This window comes from Sylvia atricapilla, chromosome 2, assembly GCF_009819655.1.
Source record: "Sylvia atricapilla isolate bSylAtr1 chromosome 2, bSylAtr1.pri, whole genome shotgun sequence".
Taxonomy (NCBI): domain Eukaryota; kingdom Metazoa; phylum Chordata; class Aves; order Passeriformes; family Sylviidae; genus Sylvia; species Sylvia atricapilla.
Window position 1 is genome coordinate 46,126,465 of NC_089141.1, and position 21,977 is coordinate 46,148,441.

General features: G+C 39.7%; 1 long non-coding RNA gene across 1 annotated transcript; it reads left to right on the top strand.

Annotated features, from left to right (window-relative positions):
- Window positions 1-417: 417 nt before the first annotated feature.
- LOC136374201 (uncharacterized) lies at window positions 418-3,578 on the top strand. Its single transcript, XR_010745856.1, has 2 exons — window positions 418-636; window positions 3,445-3,578. It is a non-coding gene; the product is annotated as an uncharacterized lncRNA (long non-coding RNA).
- The last annotated feature ends 18,399 nt before the right edge of the window (window positions 3,579-21,977 follow it).

Consider the following 21,977-nt stretch of genomic DNA (forward strand, 5'->3'; position numbering starts at 1 on the left):
CTGTGTGCTTTCTGGATGATCTTCCTCACCCTTTCTTGTGTTCCTTCTTTCCCTCCATACTTTTTCTGGATGATCTCATCACAGCCAAGTGCAGCTGAATGTCCCTGAGCAACATCACATCAAAATGTGGCAAGAGAATAAGGTGTCAAGTAGTACAAAGTGTCTTTAAAGTAATGATCTTTGTAAATATATTAAAACCTGATAGGATCTGTGCTTTCCCTTCAGTTTCTGTACTTAAATTTGAGTTGTGTGTTACTTACTCTAAAGATATTCTGAAGGAAGAGGAACAGAAAATGTGGAGTTTGTTTCACAAAGGTTTTGTAGCCTCTTTCCCTTGGAGAGTAGGTGCATTGCTTCACTCTGTGCTAAAGCAGATCAGCTTATCTGTGAGTTAATGCCAGGAAACTTGGACAGGATCCTAATCAGAAGAGCAGGATGTTTAATCTTGAGCACTGTGTTTACAGAAGATTTGATGATGTATGCCCTTGTTACCTACTCTAATTCTAATGAGTCTTTTGTTTTGGTTTTGTTTTTTCTTCCCCCTTTTTTTTTTTTTTTTAAGGTTTCCACCCTGGGACTTTCTTCTAAAGCAAACTACTACCAATGGAAGAAAAACTTGTTTTTCCAGCATTTTGGGTAAGCTTGTCTTCTGTATTATTGTCTGATTTCATCTTTTAAATGTATTTGCCACCAAAGAACTCTTTCAAGAAGTCTTTGATTCTTTTTGAATAGTGCTATTTTATCCAATGAAAATTCCATTTAATAATTGTGTAAGCAGTAGCGATAAAGGTGACTTCAAAGCAGACCATGAGGATTTTTTTTTACTGTGGGAAATTATCAAACAAAAATAGGCCTTTGCTTTCTTAAAGTTTTTCTTTGTTTGTTAGGCATAATATACACTGAAAATATGACTATCTGAACCAATGTACTAGATATAAACCTAAACTAAATCCTGTTACTTTTTTGAGGCTTTATAAAAATATTTGAAGACAGTCTTTCATGCTTGGGAAGGCCTGACTTTGTCAGTGGGGAGATGACAGTGATATAGGTCCTGGTAAAACCAAGCTGTAGTGGCATGAGGCTGTGTTTGTGGTGTGCAATAACAGTGCCTGCTGAAGCCTCTGTGTGTGCATCTCCTGTGGCCAGGCATGATCCTGCCCCTGTTTTAAAGTGATTAAAGCCAGTTTGGCTGGACAAGTTCTGACATCAACGTGGCATTGCTCTTTCCACTGGGGAGACCCAAAGTCAATAGCTGTTTCTCTGGTGACAGTCCCACTCAGTCACAAATACTGTGCTTATGGCTGTGAAATAAGTGATTGAACTGGAGCGACACTGTCTTCTGGGCGGCACATACATCCTGGTCACAATCCTGCAGCAGTCAGGTGGCAAAACACCAAAGAAGAGAGATCTTGTGGGCTCATGGGTGGCTTGTGATATTCCAGCCTTGTGCGTTGTCCCATGTGAAAGAGGAGAATGTGCAGTGCAGTGAACATCTTCTCTTTGAGGACAACATGGCAGGACACTGAGTGATGAAAGATTGTACAGAAATATGTTTTGATGCACTTCCATTTTAACAAATTACTCTGGGTTAAAAGCAATTGTAACTGTGCCTTCTCATCATTGGGGGTGTGAGTCTTGGAGCAATTTCAGTGCCTGCTGCAAAGCTGGAAGTATCAAGTCTCCTGCCCATTCCAGAATTGTTTCCAGGAATGGAATTTTCAAAACCCTGTGGTTTTTTTTCAAACGGACAGAATCAAATAATGTTTGGCAGGGATAATGTGACTTTAACCTCTTGTACTGATCTCGGAGCGCGGCTTAGAAAGATGATGGGTATATAAGAGCACAACCCTAATTGCATGAAATTAGTGTTAGTCACAGCTGTGCCTGCTAGCAGGCTTTCTGATATGCCATGGAAATGCTGTTCTGGTAGTGTTACTGTTAATAACACTTCCCAGGAACAGGTCAAAGTGATCTATGTGGGAGGTGTAGGTCCAGAGTTTGATGTCATCCCTCCTTATTTGTGTGTAGGGATAGATTTTTGCTGCTTTCAGCCAAAAAATCAGAAATTCACGGAAGTGACTATATAATATTTTAATAGTCATCCAGTAATTTAACACTGGATTACAGTTATATATATATATATATATATATATATATATATATACTCAAGACACCTTACACTGTATCAGATGGATTAAGCATGATTCACTTAGTGCATTAAATTCCTGAGGGAATAATAATGTTTGGGTCATTGTTTCCTAGGCTTATGAATTGAAAGACCAAAGGGGACCACATGAATATCTATTCTTCTTGCCCGCTCTGTGGAGGTCAGAGGAATTCATAGTATTTCACTAGTAGTCCTTTAATTTTTTTTTATTTAGTACATCTATCTGAAAGAGACCAGGTCTTGATTTAAAGGGTGCCAGTAGTAATCAGTCTGCTATGTCACCATAAAACTTTTTCAGTAAATAATGAGCCTTGCCTTCCAAGACAGTCTGTATCTCTTTTGAGCTTCCAAGTGTTGTACTTCATTTTTTTCCCTGCTGGACTGACATAGATTCTATTATGAGGATGTTGATTCTCCATTTAGTTATCCATTTAGCTAGTCACTTTTGAAATTCACTTGCTATGAGCAGTGTTGATTTAGTATGGTGAATCTTTTAATTCAGATTTTTATGTATAGCATGACTTTAAATCACTGAGTAGTGTGAAATTAGGGCTAGAAATAAGTCCTGTCAGCATATACCATTATCAAATGATGATCTCACTGCATACAAATGATTGGATTTACATGACCAGGCCTGTTTTCCGTACAGCTGTGTTGATTGGTGTTAATTATGTGACTGTCTTTCAATGCGTTATTGATTGTGTCCCATGCTAATCTTTCCCTGCTGTTGCTTGCTACTGATGTCAGTCTAACTGCTCAATAGGTGCTTTGGTTATCCCACTTAACCCTTGTAAATGCTGCTTTGATAGTAAGTCCTTCCAGTCACCAGGAACCTTTAGTGCACCCATAGCTTTTAAGAGTCACTGAATTAAAAGCTATTGATTCATCTGTCCTCTGCTCTTGAATGCAGGGTTTAAACTGAGAGGCTATTTAAAGCTCTCTCAAGTTATAGTGATGTCATTATCACTGTAACAAGTGAATAGGGCATCTTGCATCTTTCAATGTGGAGAAATAGTTGTGAGATATATCTGTCTTTTTCTGATTTTTTTTTTTTTTTGATAATTTTTGTCTGGAATGACCAGCTATTGAAGTAATCGCTTGGAATTCTCTTATTCTTGTTCCATTCAGGGAGGAGCTCCTATTGCCATCAACCTCACCATAGTTTTTTACTCTTTTTTTGCTTCCACTGTTTGCTTGTATTTCTGCAATGTTAATTTATATTCATTGCTAACAGTGTCTTTTCCCCATCTGTTATGTACTATGCATTTGTTTTACAGGTTTCTCTGCTGCTGCTTTCACTCTCTGTAGCCAGGACTCTTCAACCATAAAAGCTTCCTTTCATGTCTGTAGCAGAGTGACTTTCCTTTTTATTTTTGGCATGTAATAAAACATCCCTTGGGAGGTCCTTTTATGTTTTTATATGTGACTCTTTTCACCTGCTCAGTTTTGCACATGATTTGTTTTTAATTTTGAGAAATGGTCTTTCCAAAATATCCAAACAATTAAATTATATATTGCTTAAGATTACATATTGTTTTCCATTTGCAAAAGAAATTAGAGCATTGCCCTTTGCCTGTAGTGAATCATAATTTTCTAGTTAAATAGTTTACCTGAATCCAGTAGGAGTCCAATATAGCATCAGCTGGAGCTGATTTCACTACTCTCTTGTATTAAGCCATGACTAAAATTTGCAGACTTTCCCAAAGCCACACTTTTAAAGTGGTCCTTCCAGAACAGATTCTCTGCTAGAATAGAATTCAATGTGACAATATTTTTCATACCTTTGAGAATACAGGCTTGAGGAATACCTTACTTGATGGATTTCTAGCAGACCTCAGCCTCTCTCTCAGCTTGTCATTAGCCAGTATTCCAGATTCTGATTTTCTTCTTCTACATATGGTATCCATGGCTTTATCTGCCCACCCTGTTTCTCATAAATAAGTACAGTGCCTCTTAATGTTCTTTTTTTTTTAATTTTCATTTATTTATTTATTTATTTTTATTGCTTGTTTGTCTGTTACCTTCTTAACCTTTAAAAGAATTGAGCTTCCATTTTGAAAAAGGCCATTCTAATATTTACTGAAATGCAGCCCAGCCATTGCCATTGGAGGCAAGCTTTCAGGGGAATGAACTGTTTGCCCTTTTAAAAGAGAAGCTCTTCAAATACCAGCAATATGGTAAAAGAATTGCTTTCTATTTCTAGCTCTGCAGTATACCAATCACCAGTGTTTTGGCTATTTGTTTTGACATGGGGAGGCTCTGGTTTGGTGGTCAGACCTCTTCAGCTGGCAGCTCCCAGCCCATGTGGCCTTTTGCAAGCCAGTGGTCACTGCTTGGCTGCTGTGCAGACAAGGCAAGCTTCCTGAGCTTGAGTTGATGCTGCAGTTGGCTTTGAGGCTGGCTCTTGAAAGCAGCTGAGGTCAAAAGCTGATAAACCTTCTCTTTTTTCATTCTTTGTGAAGATCTTGAAAGCAAAGCCATGAGAAATGGCTGTTACTGTGATAACCAGGTAAATTTTTTAGTGAAAACAGCATGAAAGTAGAAATTAAATTCTCCCTACATGAGGCAAGTGGCTTGTTAAGTGTGATCTTGCTCTGTTGCCAGAAATGACTCTCACATCTAGACTTAGGGAGGGTGTACAGATAGAGGATAGTTCACATGAGGTGATCAGATGCAAATGCCTGAGAAAAGCATAGTATAATACTGAAATATGTCATCGCAAAGGTATTTTGACAACCAAGTGCCATGAGTGGGGAACCTGTCGAATGACTCACTGCATGTATTCAGGTGGGTTATGAAAGCCTTACTCAGCACTGGTGAGGCCACACCTCAAATCCTGTGTTCAGTTCTGGGCCCCTCACTACAAGGAGGACATTGAGGGGCTGAGAATGTCCAGAGAAGGGCAACAAAGCTGGGAGAGCATCTGGAGCACAAGCCCTACGATGAGCAGCTGAAGGAGCTGGGGATGTTTAGCCTGGAGAAAAGGAGGCTCAGGGGAAACCTTTTTGTTCTCTAAAACTGCCTGAAAGGAGGCTGTAGCCAGATGCAAATTCTTCCAGCCAACAGGCAGTAGGATGAGAGGAAATGGCCTCAAGTTGCACCAAGGGAGGTTTAGATTGGATATTAGGAAAAGCTGCTTCTCGAAAAGAGTTACCAAGCATTGAAACAGGCAGGTGCAGGATGTGGTGTCACCATCCTTGGAGGTATTTAAAACATGTGCAGGTGGCACTTGAAGACATAGTTTGGTGGTGGACTTGGCAGTGCTGGGTTAATGGATTTGATAATCTTAAGGGTCTTTTCCAACCTAAATGAATCTCAAGTTTCTGGTTTCCCATCTATAACCACACTGTTACTGACTTGTTTTAAGGAGCAGCATCTCAGCTGGAAACAAGTCCACAGAACAGGAATTAGCTTGTAGATGTTTTGGGTCAGGAACAGTTTTCATTCAGCATTGCGTGGCTTAGTATGAGGATGCCTACTCCAAACATTCCTTCAGTACAAAGGATTAGTCATATAAAGTGAAGTATATCAACAAGGGTTGAGAAATGTTTACAATGACAGAATAGCAACAACTCCATAAGCTCCTGGTTTAGCCTGCTTAAATAAAGTTACTTGCAAAGAATCTTCTGATATGTTAATTATATTATTCATATTGTTTTTCTGAATTTCAAAACAAAGTGTGACCTGGATTTCAAAGTAAAAGTGCATGAAAGCATGCTGTGCTTATTTTCATAATTAATCATGTATAAGCCAATTTTATGGCAAAACAGATAAATGAGGTGTCAGAATATTTGTTTGTAAATACTTTGCTTCAAGATGTTAGTGCAATTTGGTTCTTAGTTTCAACAAAATCCAGTCTATCAGTGTAGGTTGAAAGCACAACACATTAACAAATACTGTAGTTAAACTCTAAATGGATATACCATAACTGGAACATACATTTGCTTTAGTTACTGTAGTGTGTGTGCTGAAACAGACAAAAAAGCCACAGTGAAGCATTTGACAAATAACAAATGCCCATGAACATTGTATATGGGTAATTTAGCATAGTGAAGTTTAACAGCTGATGATATAAACTTTTATTTTAAATAGGATTTACTGAATTCTACTGTGAAGTGTCATGGAAAGGTATTATTTAATAGCTCACTTCAGTTGTCTCTCTACCACTGTCTAACAAGTCCTGGCATTTAGCATGTTACATACAGTGTATATTAAGTGTCAGCATTGCTCTTCATTCTAGCTAGTGCAAGTTTAAATCTTATGGCTCTTCCTCCTAAAGCTGCCAAGTGGTAGAGGAAATAGCTCAAATGAGAGAAAACAATTTAAACTTTCTCAGTGAACCAGTTTTGAGAAGAGTTTTGCTCAGATGCAGAGTTTCACACTGAGGCAGCGTGATTAAAAGCCTATAGGGGAATCAAGCATGGGAATGGTTTTAAAGAAGATCAAGGGACTGAATGCAATTTTTTCTTCAAATGATACAATTAAAGAAACAGCATCCTCATTAGCATAATGCACTAAATGATAAAAGGAATTGGACAGATGCCTAATCTTGAAATGCTTCTTAATTTACAAGTATACATTTTGAAAAGAAAGAAATTGAGGTCTGTTCTTTCTAGCTGCCTGCCTTAATCATTGAAACTGCTGCTTATATAACTTACTCTTGTTTCATAGAGGGACAAAATACACAAAATTTGTGTATGTATTCCAGGGTACCATCCATATAATGTCAGTTGCACATGTATATAGATGCTAGAACATCCACAATACTTGAGGTCATCTGAAATTGGATGCCTACCCTGCAAAAGTACCCATTTGAGAAGATGTTCTCAACTGGGGCCATATGCAGCCCCAAAGCAGTCCAAAGAAGACTACCGTAAAAAGGAAACGCTCATTTTTTTCTTGATTTTGACATTAATTATCTAGAAGGTGATTAATCTGAGTTTATGATCACATGTTGAGCCACAGAGAAATGTATCTGAAATTCCCATCAAGTTTTTTGGAGGTAATTTTTCTGAATTCTTACAGAAATAGCATTATGGTTTTAATGATTGTGAAAAATGTGGCAAGAAGAAGGTGGCATTTATGTTGATGCCTCCATGACTTGCCTATATTCTGTTCTTGTCCAATATAAGTTGCAGCACTGCAGTTTGTTTCCCTTTAAGTTTCATCCTACTTCTGTTCCTTTACCATCATGTATATAGGCTCCCAAAGGCTTTTGAGATGAAACAAAAGTCTTGTGAAGTCTCAGAATTATGTTGCCACCTATGAATGTGGGGAGCTTCCTTAGACTGTGTCCAGAGTGCTGAACAAGGGGCAGGGTTGTGGCAGGGAGGGATTTCCCTGCTTTCCTCAATGTGGAGAGTTGTTCTGTACTACACAGCACTCAGCTCAGGGTCTTCTCAGGGACCCACAGTGCCCTGTGCAACGCAGTTATTGTTCCATGTGCGTTTTTTTCCAGTAAAAATGTGTGAAATATGGTGGGTGATCACCAGAGTATTTGGGCACACAGGGTCAGTGGTACTGGCTTTTAAATTATTCCACTTGCAACAACAACTCGAGGCAGAGGCTGGCTGCAAATGAATGTCAGTTTTTCTAGCTGGAAGCAAACCTCCTTTTCTCTAGTCCTAAAGCTTCTCAGATGGAATAGTAGGAACCCCTACTGTGAAGCTGCTGTGGCAGCCAGAGAGCAGAGAGGTAGGATGCAGTAGGCAGTCTCCACCATGACAATATTCTGCTCCTCTGAAGTTTATGTGTTTTGGTAAGTATAAATCCCAATTTAATCCCAATTTAATGTTAGATAAGGAAAAATCATCCACTGATGAATAAATTGACAGGTCACTCTAGAAAGTCAGAAGATCTACTGGCAGCAGTGTTAACATTGTTGCAGGCTGAGTTTGTGTTTGGCATCAAGACTGCTAAGAAAATATTAGTACTACTCAGAAGAGGATATGGCAGGTTCTAATTTACGTGCTCTCTTTTCATCTTGACCTTTGAAGTAATTTGGAGCCAAAGACTTGCCTGTTTGATTTTTCTGGTGTCTTAACACATCTAGCTGAATGTGATCCCTTTATGTCCTGCTAGCCTTTCATATATGCTGAAGTAGTAACTGTGAGGCTGGAGAGTTCCAATCTATAAAAGGCAGCACTATTGATCTTGCTGATACAAGTTCAAAGCACTATCTGCAAATACATATGATAGTTCTAGAGAATGAATCAATGGTGTGCTACGTGCTAGGGTGTGCATTTTTGAGGAACTGCTGTATCTCATTCAGAACTGTGGTTGCCATCAGTGAGTTGCTAACACTAAGATGTGAGCATCCCTACATTTAGCTGAGCCAATCGCTGGTAGCACTTCAGCCATTCAAAATTCAATATTGCAGCCTCTAGGACTCTGCAGAATTTCTCAGGGTTTTCTTTCCATGCATTCCTCTTCTCTGCATACTGTGCCCAGGGCTCCTTCATTTCACATGAGGTGTAGGATAGAGGCTGACCTTTCCTTGTCCACTTCAAGGATTTGGGAATCTAAAGGACTTTTGCTGGCAGAGCATCTGGGTTTCTTTATCAGTGAGAAAGATAGAGACAAGGTGACATGGAGGTGCGTTGCTCTGTGGGCTTGGGATCTAGTTAAAGTATATTTTTTGGTCTGAGGATTCAATTCTTCCCCAAACTGGGCTTTCTTATCTAGTCTGTGCTCATGGAGAGCTTGTTATAACTTGTGCGTCCTGTAAGGACCAAGATGGAAATTGTCTTCCTTGCTTTCTGTTTGTTTTGTTGTGGATTTTATTTTTTTTCTTGTAGATTATAATGATATTCATTAGTCCTACTAATTTTTCTTGTGAGTCTCCTGATATTTCATGATTTTTTTAATGCTTGATTTGCATGCATCTTATTTATACATATGTGTATAAGCTTTTTCTAGTATCTACAGTTTGAGGAGAAAAAGCAAGCAACTGTTCTAGAAGTCTGAATCAACAACTGACAAATAAATGTGCTGTAATTTATTTTTAATGATGGTTTGGAGGAGTGACTCATAATTTTTTAATTGTAGGGTTTTCAATGCCAAATCTGTTCTACTCTTATTTATTTTACTTACTCTTACAGGTAAATAAATGTAGATGCAGTTATTTTTCCTGCTGGAAGTACACAGGATTGTTGCCTGACATGTATATTTTTCTAGAATTCACATAATTCCTGTCAGATGTCATCTGTTTACATTTGAGCTGCAGTTACAGATTTGTCTGTGTTCCACTGTTGGGATCCATCTCTACAGTAGCTAGGAGGCTTCCCAGAAACATCAGGAATGATCTTAGTTTTCCTCTCATAAGGCAAGGGTTTAATTCTTTTTTTTCTGCAGTGCTTTGTTCTTATTACATTAGTTAATAGTGGGATAAAATACTTCGTATTAATTTTGATTTTTTGAAGAATTTGCCAGAAACTCATAGTAAGCCTTTTGTCTGCCCAAATATTCTTCAGGGTATGAACAGTTACCATGTATAAATGCACCTCTAAAGGAAAGATTGAGGCTGCTTCTTGCTAAAGTGAGTTGAACTCTTAGGGAAGGGGAGGTCTTTGCTGACATAAAAAACTATTCAAAAAATAGATGTAGGAAGCTTGGAGCCTGTCCTTCATTTTCTGATTTGCAAGAGCATTCTTCTATCTGCTCCAATGCTGTTTAAAATTGGTTCCTGTAAATTTTGGGGCTTTATTAATTTGACTGACATTAAAATGCTGTTTCTAGGGAGTCAAAAGCATGCCTTGAGTGTTCTATAAAAAGCAGAAAAGAAAGTAAATAATTGTTCCACTTTTGAATATGAGAAAAGATCAAGAATACACCAAAAGCCTTTGTTTAAAAATAAAGGGAAAAAAGTACAATCTTTCTCCCAAATTCTCCTGAAGAATATATGTTAGATATTTGTTTCTTAGGGATTTTCTGAACAGAGGAAGCCTGAATTTAGCCATATAGCTGGCTTTAGAGCATGTATTTTTCTTAGTTTTTGCTCACAATAGGTAATACAAATATTTCATATGTTTAGGGGTTTATGTTGCTTCTAGTTTAGACTAGAACATACAAAACTGTGAACCCATCACAGTTTTTAGAGAAACCCACATAATTCTATTTTTGCAGTTAATACATATTCCACTCTTAGTAAATTTCAAAGACTACTTTGCTAAAGTTCCCTGGACGATTGGATTGGCATCTGCTAAGTTAATTCCCATGTAGAAATGTATTAGGATATAAATTAGAACTCTGGGGACAACTGATAGTATTCAGAGAAACTGTAAAGGATAGGAAAAGGATTGCTTTGCTTATGCTGCAAGTCGTGAGGAAGAGGTAGAAGAAAGTTTAGAAGAGATGAAGGAGTTTGAGCTTTCCAATACCAAACCTGATTCCAAATGGGAAGAAATTATTATTTGCACCCTGTATCATATAAATGCCTGAGGTTAAACTTGCTGTGACAGTGAGAGAAAATAGGCGTTGACTGTCACTGCCATCTACACCCTCAATGTCACCAACCAAATTTTTCTTTCCTAAGTCTCTCTTCTGATCTCTCTCAATTAATCCATGCTATAAATTCCTGGCTTGGCTCTCCCACTCAGATCAGTTACTTTTACCATCAGTAAAAACCCTCTGGATCTGTTGGGTTTTCAATTTCCCACCTTCCTTCATTTGGGCAAAAGGCAAGAAGTGTATGCTGAGGGTTAGGAAATACCATGTTGCCAAAAGACTCCTCCCCTAACTAGAAGAGAGCACAGCACCTATTACAGTGGACTGTGTGTAGATTCACACTGACATGCTTTGAAAATAATGCTTTGGTTCAGTTAGGAGAAAATTTTGTTATTGCTCCACTGACCTGCAGTTATGTGTGGTAGTATCATAGTCATACAAGTCTGGGTAGAGGCAAGAGGGAATGCTTATCTATTGATCAAGAAATGAAGAAGAAACAGCTCTCTGAAAAATTACTCTACTGCACTTTTTACCACTACTGGTGGGTCTCTTCAAACTTTTCCACGTCTAACACATTTTCTTCTTCAACTTTTTCAGCTTTTTTTTTTCCTGGAAAAAATTAAGTGTTCCTGGATTTACTTTCCTGCTGTTGACACTGCATTTTGCATGAAAAACATTTTATTTGGAAACATGCTGATTTTTTGCCCAGCCATTACTTTATAAATTCATCTTCTCGTCCCCATCCCTGAGTGGGGGATTTTTTTTAGCTCCTGGATGGGACTGACCTGGATTTGCCACCTTTCACAGTTGCAATTTCTACTGCTAGGTCAGCTCTTTCCAAGACTACCTGCCTGATGTCTTGCCATGCCATTCTGCACCTTATTGCATCTCTGTTTTCTCTCTGTGAATGGCTCACTGGTATTTCAGACATGTAGCTAAAATAGATATTCTCCTTTTTTTTTTCTTTTTTTTTTTTTTTTTTTTTTTTTTTTTTTTTTTTTTTTTCTTTTTTCTCTCCTGTGCGGAGAGCACAGTTGAGTACTTCCCACTCTCCCAGCAGGGAGTTACCTACACATTTCACTTGAAATCCTGTCACTTTTCCTGTAACATCCCTTAGATATTCACTGCCCCACTTCTGGTGCAAGTGCATTTCCCATCACAGCTGTGGACATCAGCCACTCTCCTAGCTGACCTCCCCTGCTGCACCACCTTCTGTGCTGACCCCCTTTGCTGCCTCTCATCTGTGGCCAAGACAGTAGAAAGCTCTTATCCTCAGCCCTGGATGCCCTTCACATCCCTACCTGATCCATGGTCAGTTTGATGCCTCACTCCTGAACCACTTGTCAGTGACTCTAACAGTGGCACTGTTGTGTTTGTTACATTCCACTGATTTTATCTCCACACACAGGGAACTGGTGAAGCTGAAGGGGGCTGCTGGTAAAAATAGTTTTGTTGTAATGTAGTTTACTGTAATGAGTTTTGTACTTAGTCAATAATGCTGGGTCAGTTCTAATCTTGTGGGAGGTTTTGGGGTCTTTTTCTTTTAATTATGAAGAAAATCATTAGCAAGAATGTTAAAAATTCAGTTTTTGCCCTTTGATGCAAACCCTTCCTGGAAATGAAGAATCTCTTCTCAAAGATGGACAATTTATAAAGTGAACTCCATGGATTCACTTCAGCATTTTAGACTTTCATGGTCAAGAATAAGCAAGAAAATTACTTGGGGCTTGAATGTCTCATCTGGCTTTTTACTGAGTCAGCTCCAGCAGCTCTGCCACAGAGTAACACCTGAGTTATTCAGTGTTCATACCCAGAGGATCTGAATTAGAAGGGACCCACAGGAGCAATCAAGTCTGGCTCTTGAGTGAGTTGCCATTTATGGACACTTGACTTGCTGGGGCAGGGTCTTTGACTTGACACTTTGAAGTTGTTTGTTTTAATATGGGCTGGCTGAAGAGGGGCTTTGAATCACAAAATAATAATGCAGAATCACACTTAGCTGGGAAGTGAGGCTTGTCAAGAGTCTTACTGGTTTCCCTAGCCATTTGGATGAATCAGACCATGGATCTGCCAGGGTCTGATGACTTTTGGTCAGCTTTCTTGTTTAGAGTAGGATTGTGGGAATCCAACAACTATCCTTCTTTTCTAAATCCTCTGAAAGGTGTTATTGTGAGTGTCATGTCCCCATCAGATCATCCTGTCCTTATCAGTGAGAACAGAAATTCTTCTTGGGTCTTGCAGGCACTGCTTCAGAGGCATTTTGTGTCCTGCCTGTAGGAAATGTCCCTGCCTGTGGTGACAGATGTTAGGCCTGAGTGATCTTTAAGGTCCATTCCAATCACTTAACATCCTATTACTTCTTTGTCCTTTCTTTATTTTTTTATCTGCTTTTTCTTAGTGCCTTCAAAAGGTTGTGTGACTTGACTGGGAATATGGTTTTCATATGCTTACAAGTGCCATTAAAATTTCAGTGGATTGAGCCCATTGGGTCATCTTTGGTTTATTCTACTAAGAACACAGTCTGTGTCCTCAAGATCCATTTTTTTTTTTTTTTTATAAAAGCCTCTAGGCTGTACCTCATAATTTACTAATTTTTATTTCACTTTTTAAATGTTATTAAAGGAGCTTGGATTTTACCTTAATTTTCTAGCTCTACAGTCCTGTAAGCTGCATTGGAGGAAAGGTTGCTGCTGCTGTAAAAATCCAGCTGGTTTATGCCATGTTCTTAGAGTAGAGATTTTTTACCAGCTGGACTTACAAAAACTGTCATTGTCACTTTCCACCCAAGGGAAGAATTAATGGCAGTAATTCTGAAAAAATGAGCCTGCAAACCATTGGTAGGACAATGTCCTGAGGAAAGTTCCACAGCACAGAGTGGGATTGATGGTCCTGGAGTTGGATTTTTTAAGTGTGGAGATCTGTCAAAGGGTAGAACTTCCCTTTGGTTGTTTACACATGACTTGAGGGCAGGCATTGCTAGGAGGAACCATCACTGAGCACTTCCTCAAGTCAATGGTCTCCCTTCTGAGCTGACACATCCCTTTTATTCCAGGAGAGTGGCTATACACACATGACATAGAGCAGTGCAAAGGTTCCTCTTTGCCTTGAATTGCCCAAAACTGTAAATAGGCACTCATCACTAGAGAACGTGGTTTGTGTCCAAGTTGGCCCTTGCTGGTTAGTCTACAAGCCCTCTTGCAGGCACCATTTCCTTTATCCAACTCCATACTCTGTAAGGGAACAACCTATCTTTCTTGTGAGAGCAAATAAGTGTTGGCAGTTTATTAAAGTAAGGTGAAAAGTCTATGCCACCTCATGTTCTTGGTGTAATAAGCGAATTTGTGCTCTATGAAATACCTTTTGAGAACAGAAGAAATCTTTATTTTTCTGCTGAGAAATTGGCTTCCCGCTGATCTAGTGAATCTCAGCCATCCCTGCTGCTTATTAACTTTTATACTCCAGGAGTTCATTTTGAGTATTCTCTTCTGAGAGGCCAGAGAAAATTGCCTGGGATATGGAGAGCAGGGAATATGAAAACATCTCTGGTTAATGCAATATGTAATCCTCTTATTTGATATCAGTGATAAGCGGATTCTTGATCTGTGTGTACTGTGGTCCTTTTTGTAGTCAGGATATTCTGTTAGCACAATGACTAATGCCTCTCTTCCCAGCTACATGAATGCTCCTTATTTACACAGCTTAAACTCTTTATTCTTGTTACTAACTGATCATTTAGCAGACAGGCTGCTGGCATGGCTGGCCACTGCAGATTGAAGGAGAGTGCTCTCAGTGACACACATCATTACACAGGCTCTGGCCCTGGCTGCTGGGAATTGTGTAGGAATAACGTAAAAATATCTGGCACACTAAGGCTGAAAAGCATAGAACTGAGCCACTTGCACTGCTGAACTGTTAGTGTTCAGTGTCTTTCAGCAGGCTCTTAAGCCGCTGTAGCTGTAGTGAGTAAAAAAAAAAAAAGTCTTAGCAAGGTCTTTCAGCTAAATGTTCAAGAGAGTCCTTTACAGCTTCACCTGTGTCTTAGGGTAGTATTTGTTTTCATACATGATTTAGGGAAACAATCAGCACAGTATGACTGCAAGCATAGTTCAGATTTAAGTGGAAATACAGAAGAGAAGGCAGGAAACTGAGGTTAGAGAAAACAGGTAGGGGAGGATAATTAGGTGAGAAGACTGAAAGAATTCTGAGGGGTGGCAGAAATAAACTTGGAGGGATGATGAGAAAGTAAACTTCAGAGACTCAACAGAAGCTTTCAAAGAAGATGAAATGGTCTGCAGTATGTTAGAAACAGATGCTGCTCAACACAGACTTTTTCTCAATGGTGTATGTTGTAGACTTAGAAGAGGAGAGCTGGAAGGCATCCAGAGACATCATCTTTTACATGTGTGCGCCATAAAATATTGCTGACCCATTTTCACATGCACTAATGAGAATCCATGGCACTCACTAATTGTGTGGGTACTCTTTTAGACTCTGTTCAGGCAACTGGAAATATTTAATTGATATCAAGGATGACTGGAGGTTGAATCCAGGTACTATGATAGTCGCCTCAGTAAAAATAACTTGAAAAATAACCATGTATGTACTTCAGATACCAGTATTACAATGGTAAAACCAATCCTTCAGAAGGAAGTCTGTCTATGGCACTGGAAATAATTTAAATTTCAAGAGCGATAGAACTGAAGTTTTTGTTGAAGGATACTTTGGTTTTTAGCATCCACAGAATTGGCAGAGGAAGGTGGCTAGAGAGAAGGACATTAGTAATTAGAACTTCTTAGTGTTTTGTAGTGTTGATTCTTACTAGACATCTGTGACTGGTGTGATTCATGACCTTTTGCCAGGTCAACAGACATACCCATGCTTCTGTTTCCCTCCTTGACCCGTGTTTGAATTACTGGTCCTTAAAACCGGAGCTACAACGAACAAGTCTCATGCATGTAAATATGAGTTCTTATGCAGTGTTCTGAGTACTTATAGTTTTTTCTTGTACACAGAACATGTTGTCATGTCCAAATAAGAGTATCAGCAAAAATAAGGGTAGGAAGAATCTATTTCTGAACTATCTGGTAAACTTCCACTGTATTCAATTACTTTTAGAGAATTTTCTTATGAGTGCTGGGAGCTCCAATCACTCTACATTCTACCATGAAAGCAATGGGACAGTCTTTAAAATCAAACATTGTTTCAGGAAAAAGAGTAATTTCATTTCACATAAAGAAATGTTGCATTTATCAATTAACAGGTCTATGAAATGCTGTGCACCAAAAACTAGTAGAATTTTTTTTTATATGACAATTTTATGGGTTTCAAGACCACAGAATTATGCTAATGGTCACAAAACTAGCAGAACTACTGAGGCTTGGTTTCCACTGGATTTGTCTCTCATGATTAGCTCACTTTTTACTGTGTTATACCAAGTTCTTTTGTACAGAGAAGCCACAGAGGGGAGAGTCCTTAGTGATGCTGCAATTGCTGTGGAAACATCAGTCACAGTAGCACCTCATTAGGTAATAGACAGTCACCATGGGAAAAAAAGGATGATGAAGAGATTAATTCCTTGTTGTATCATAAAATACTCATTCCAGTTGCAGCTTTCTCATCATTAATGAAAAATTTTCCCACGAAGACTATCTGTTGTCATATGAAGTTAAAGTTACTTTCCAGACTTTCCTCAGCTCTACTCCCTGATCACCAACTTTCACAAAACTTGTGGGAATTCACCACTTCCATCACAGTTGCTTGAAACTGGCCAGGAAGTTAAAAAGAAGATGGGTCATGGATAAACTGTGGTAATTTAGGATGTACTTGGACCTAAAGTAAGCCCATACTTACTAATGTAAGAACTCATTTGGTCTGTAATGGCTCGATCTGAGGCTATGGGATCATAGAGGAGAGGAATGTTTATTCCATCTATACTCTGCATTACTCTTACATCATCCCATGAAGTAGGATTCATACTGCCATTGGACATAGGATGAGAAGCCAGATGGGCTTCAGCTCTGATCTGGGAGGGTAACTGCTTTAATATATGTTAGATAGAATATCTAACTGCTTTAAAATACCTTCAAATTCCTTTATAAAAAGATGATTAAAACAAGGAACACCCCAATGATGAGCATTTTAATACAGTAAAAGGCAGGCAGTAAGCTAAACCCCAGCTGAGAAGCTCTACAGACAAGCCAGAGGTGAATGTGTGTGGAGCAATCAAGGAGCACTTCTGCATCTCACAGTGACTGAAGGCAGCTTTGACAATTTTCCAGCTCAAGGAGGATTTTCATCTCTCTGATTTCAACACAGTAGATCATACAAACACCAAAAGCAAATTTAAAAAAAAAAAATCCACTGCCCCAAAAACTGTTCTACAATTGCATGTTGAAGTGCAGTATGGACAGTTAGAACTTCTCTCCTAGACAGTTTCTATTCTGTAATGGGAATTAATTATTGATATCAGAGGAAAACTGATTCTGATAATGACCTTAACTTGTTGCTTGTATAGGCTGTGCTACACAGTAACTGGATGTCCATGCTTTCAGTTTAGACAAAGGGTAAATACACAAGACTGTTGAGCCAAAACATGCTTATTTCTGAAACAAATCAGCACTGATGTTTTTTTCAGAAGCCATGATTTAAAAAAAGCCTCAAACAACAAAACCCCAAAACCTCTTTTAAGCTGTAGCATTTAATTTTTTTTTTTGTCATGGTTTAGCCCCAGGTCAGCCCCTCATGCATTCCCCACCGGCAGCAGACTGGGGAGAGAATTTGAAGAGTAAAGATGACAAAACTTGCGGGTTGAGATAAAGACAGTTTGATAGGGAAAGCAAGAGCTGTTCATGCAAAGAAAAACAAGAAATTAAAATCACTGCTTCCCATGGGCAGACTGATGTTCAGCCATTTCCAGGAGAGCAGGGGCCCATCACACTTAACTGTGACAGGGGGAGACAAACCCCATAACTGCAAATATTCCTCCTTTCTTCCTCCTCCTTCCCCCAGCTTTATATGCTGATCATGATATCCCGCATGGTCTGGGATATCCCTTTGGTCAGCTGGGGTCAGCTGTCCCTGCTGTGTCCCCTCCCAGCTCCATGTGCATCCCCAGCCCACTCACTGGTGGGGTGAGAGGCAGAAAAGGCCTTGACTCTGTGTAAGCCCTGCTCAGCAGCAACCAAAACATCCCTGAATTACCAACGCTTTATTTTTCCCAGCACAAATCCAAAACTCAGTCTAGTAAGCAGCTATTGTGAAGAAAATTGACTCTATACCAGCCACAAGCAGCACATCATGACACACAAGTTCTTTGTAGAGAAAGAAAACATTTTAAATTTTTATTTCTAGTGTTCTTGCATCTACTCTTGGAAGCTCCTTGGGTTCATGGTGTTCTTATATCTAATTTTTTGGGACGTCCCTTTTTGGTTGTAAAAGGGTTTGTATGGGGTTTTTTTGGTTGTTTCTGGCTTGACTGATGAGGAGCACTGGTATCTTTTGCTGGTTTATTCCTAGAGGCAAACTGACTCAATGGTCTTTGTGCAAGACCTTACATAATGATAATTCAGGTGGAAGAGTGTCCTCCTAAAACTATACTGGGAAATGAGCTGTATCTGTATTGCTGCCTAGTTAGGCTTCAAAAGTGTTTATTCCTGGTAGAATAAAGACCTTAAGACTTTTTTTTTAACTTGAGGTGCTGGTGAGGAAGATCAAACATACAAGGCAGGTTTTTAGCTGCAAAAATAATCAGCAACCAAATCCCAGTGAAAGGATAAAGAAGTATTGAAGGACTCTTGGTAAATAAAACAGGTCCTTCAATACCTTTGCAAATTTAAAATGGGACACTAAACTGTATCAGTCATATACTTTAAAAACTGGACTCCAGTTTGTTTTTTTTTTTTTCAACAAATGTAGATGGTAAATCTCAGATGAATAGTATGTAGCAGGAAGGCATATTGTGTTTGCTTTTCGGTGTGTGTGTTTTTGTTTTCTTTTTTACCCAGAAATAGCTCAAAGTAACTTAAATTCAGTTAAAAGAAGCCCATCTGTTACTTTTCTTGGTTTTTTACCCATCATTTAAGTGGTAAATATCAAGCTGTAAATACTTAACTGTGTTCTCTTTGACAAAGAAGACGGCTTAGCAGTTCACCTTATTGCGAAAGCAGCGCAAAAACCACAAGGCAAGTCTGAAATCATCAGATTGATACAAAGTACTTATTTCAATTAACTGCTGAAACATTTCCCCTTACTTTAGGTCACAGTTACCTGCTTTTCACACTTCTCCATTAATTTGAAAGGAAGTAACTAACCCTAGCTGATAGGAATGTTTTAGAAAGGAACAGTCTACACCCTGTGAATTTTTGAAATGCCCTTTTTATTTTAATGGTCCACATATGCTTTATTTAATGAGTTTGAAAAGCTTTAATTTAAACTACAGTGGGTGCTCTAGTACTACTGCCAAAGCTGTCAGGCAACATTGGCTCTTATCTAACAAAACAACATAATTGAAAAAATGTACAGTAATTTTTATAACAATGATGGTTTCCTTCATGGAAAACAGCAAATAAATGTGCCTGAAGACTCTGTCTGGGCACAAATTGTCTACTCCTTGCTGTTGTGGGTTTTGTTTTTTTTATTGTTGTTGTTGTTTTGTTTTGTCGGGTTTTGTTTTGGTTTGGGCTTTTTTTTGCTTTTCCCATCAAATTAAAGTTTCCCTTTGTATCTCTGCTGTCACTTGTAGGATTTATCTTTCTGAACCTAAAGTTTTTCTTTACCAGCTATATCTCAAAAACCATTTATTTTAGGTCCTTGAGTTTTCCTATCATGACAAACATACTGTTTTTTTCTGATTTTCTGGGGTAGTCAAGATAAACGAAGTGGGATGAAAAAATAATAGGTTTTCTCTGACCAGCTGCAGTATTATGTGAAGCTATTGGCTTATCTCTATTAGCAAAGAGCACTGCCAGGCCCCAAGGACAGCCTGTCTGCTGACACTGAGGAGCTGCTGGAGCAGTTCCTGCCCTGGGTTAGACCCCTGCCAGGCAGCTTTCTCCCAGTGGGCTCCCAGGCCTGTTTTCAGGAGTTGGAGGGTCAGGACATATCCCCATCAGGCAGCTTGCATGCACTCACTCATTTCAGTCCTATCTGGGAAGGTGACCTTATTCCCAGGAAGCTACTTGGGAGTGACTCATTGAATGGGATAGCTATAGCCTATGAGGTTTTCTCAAGCAGCCTGTGCTGGCAGCTGGTGAGCAAGGCAGCAGCTCTCCCTTAACAGCTGTGTTTGATCCTACATCTGTACATGCCCCTCCACTAGGATGATGTAGTGGTGGCATGGGAGGTGAAGAGCTCTGTGGTGGTGTGGCTCCTGTCTGCCCTACCACCAACACTGTGCTAGAGGTCCTCTGTCCCCTTGCTCTGAAGGAGGTGAGGAATGTCCCTCAGGACATTCCCTCCTGGGCATGGGAGTGTGGTTCAGTGGCTGAAGTAACGTAACCCCAGGTGGTAATGAGAAAATCAGAACATGTGTCAGAATGGGATGTTTTCAGGCTCAACAGATTAACAAAATGATTTAAAATGTGGTTGGTGCTAGTTTGTGATTCATTTTTCCTCACTTTCTTTCTAAGCACTGAGTTTTTCGTTTGTTTCTCAGATCTTTTTTCTCCTTCCATTTCTCATGACATCGCTTTCTTCCCGTTCCTGTTCCCTCCTTCTGTTGTGTTCTCACATTCCTAGCTGCCTGCCTCACTCGTGAATTCTGCTGTATTGCACAGTTTCACTTGTCTGTGACCCACTCCTAATCTTCTGTTGTTTATCTCTTCTCTAGTGCTCACCTTATCAGGCCCTCAACCACCAGTGAAACCACAGTGGCAATGCTGTGACTTTACCCTTTCTTTATTTCCCTCCTTCTCTGTTTTCTCAGATTGAGGAGGATTGTCTCCCTTCCCAGACTGCCACCTCTAGCTCAGATCTGTGTCCTTGCCTATCTCAATCCTTTTCAAGCTGTGAAGCTTCTCAGGTGTCCCATCATACTGACAGCCAAAGGTCTGGGTTCCTGGATATTGATACTGCAGAGAGTAAAAGGGGCACTGACTAATCTTTTCCTGCTCAAGCAGCTTTAAAAAGGAGGATTTTTAATCCTTCTTCTTCCCCAGTGTAGGCACATTCAGGTGAGATAGCTTTCCAATTTTAGCAGAAAATTAGAATTTGTTGCCATACAGAAAAGGAGCGGGGAATAAATGGTTATTAAATGTTGGCAGCAAGGTAAAAGTCTCGCATTTAACTGTTTTGTGTTTTTGCAGCAGAGTTGCATAAGTGCCAGGTGACATCTCTGTGCTTGTGTCTTTGGGGGCTGGTACAAGCAGTAGGGAGAGCTGTGTGAGGCTGCTCATGGGGGAGAGATGAGGTGGCTGCCCAGATACTTCAGTTCAGTGCTTTGGCAGTATTTTCTGAGCCACAGTTACTGGATTTTCCTGTTGGCACGGGAGGATCTGTGAGCTGCAGCCTCCTGGCAGGATTCTGGGAACAGCATCAAACCCCCGACAGGCAGCGAGCAGGTTTTGTGCTGTGAGTCAGAAGCAGGCTGAGAAGATGCAGCCTTCAAAGCATGTATCCAAGACGGGGAAGGGGATCTGTATGAGGAGGATATTTCCAGTGTGAGGCTCAGAGCCTGGGGGGACCCTCTCCTGCCAACACTCTCGGTGAGTCTGCGGGTCAGCTGCTAGTTTTCAAGCAATCACAGAAGAAGGGAGATTTCTGCCTTTCACCACTGCTACCCTGAGCCAGCTCATCCTTCTAGCTATTTCTGTCTATGCTTATCTATAGCATCATCCTCCTTGTGCTTGTGTACCTGCCAAGCATTCAAAACAGGCGCTGCTGTGGCAGCCTCTTTCCTCTTTCCTTCTCTCCAGCCTGGAGGATAAACGACTGGATTGCTTTTTTTTTTTTTTTTTTTTTTTTTTTTTTTTTTTTTTTTTTAATTGTTTCTCTGCATCAAGAATTTACGGTGGGAAAGCTAAGCTGGAGAAATGCTTTCAGGAGTGGGTGGCCAGATTGGCAGATCTCTACTTATTCTTAACCCCTAAAAAGGTCCTGCAGCCTGACCCTTGCCAGGCTCACTCTGGGCATTGGTGTTCTTTTTGAAAGTGATGGCTTCTCCGAGTGAGATGTGGTCTTGGGTAAAAACAGACAAAATTTGGATGCGAGAGAGAAGACCTGGATCTGACTTGCCCACAAGGGGACCCAGAACAGAAAGCTGAATGCTTGGGTGAGTTCACAGTAGCCAGCTTGTCCAGTGCAGAACACTGTATTCTTCTTTATTATAGACTGAGTTACCCAAGGTAAAAAATAGTGGTATCAGAAATCC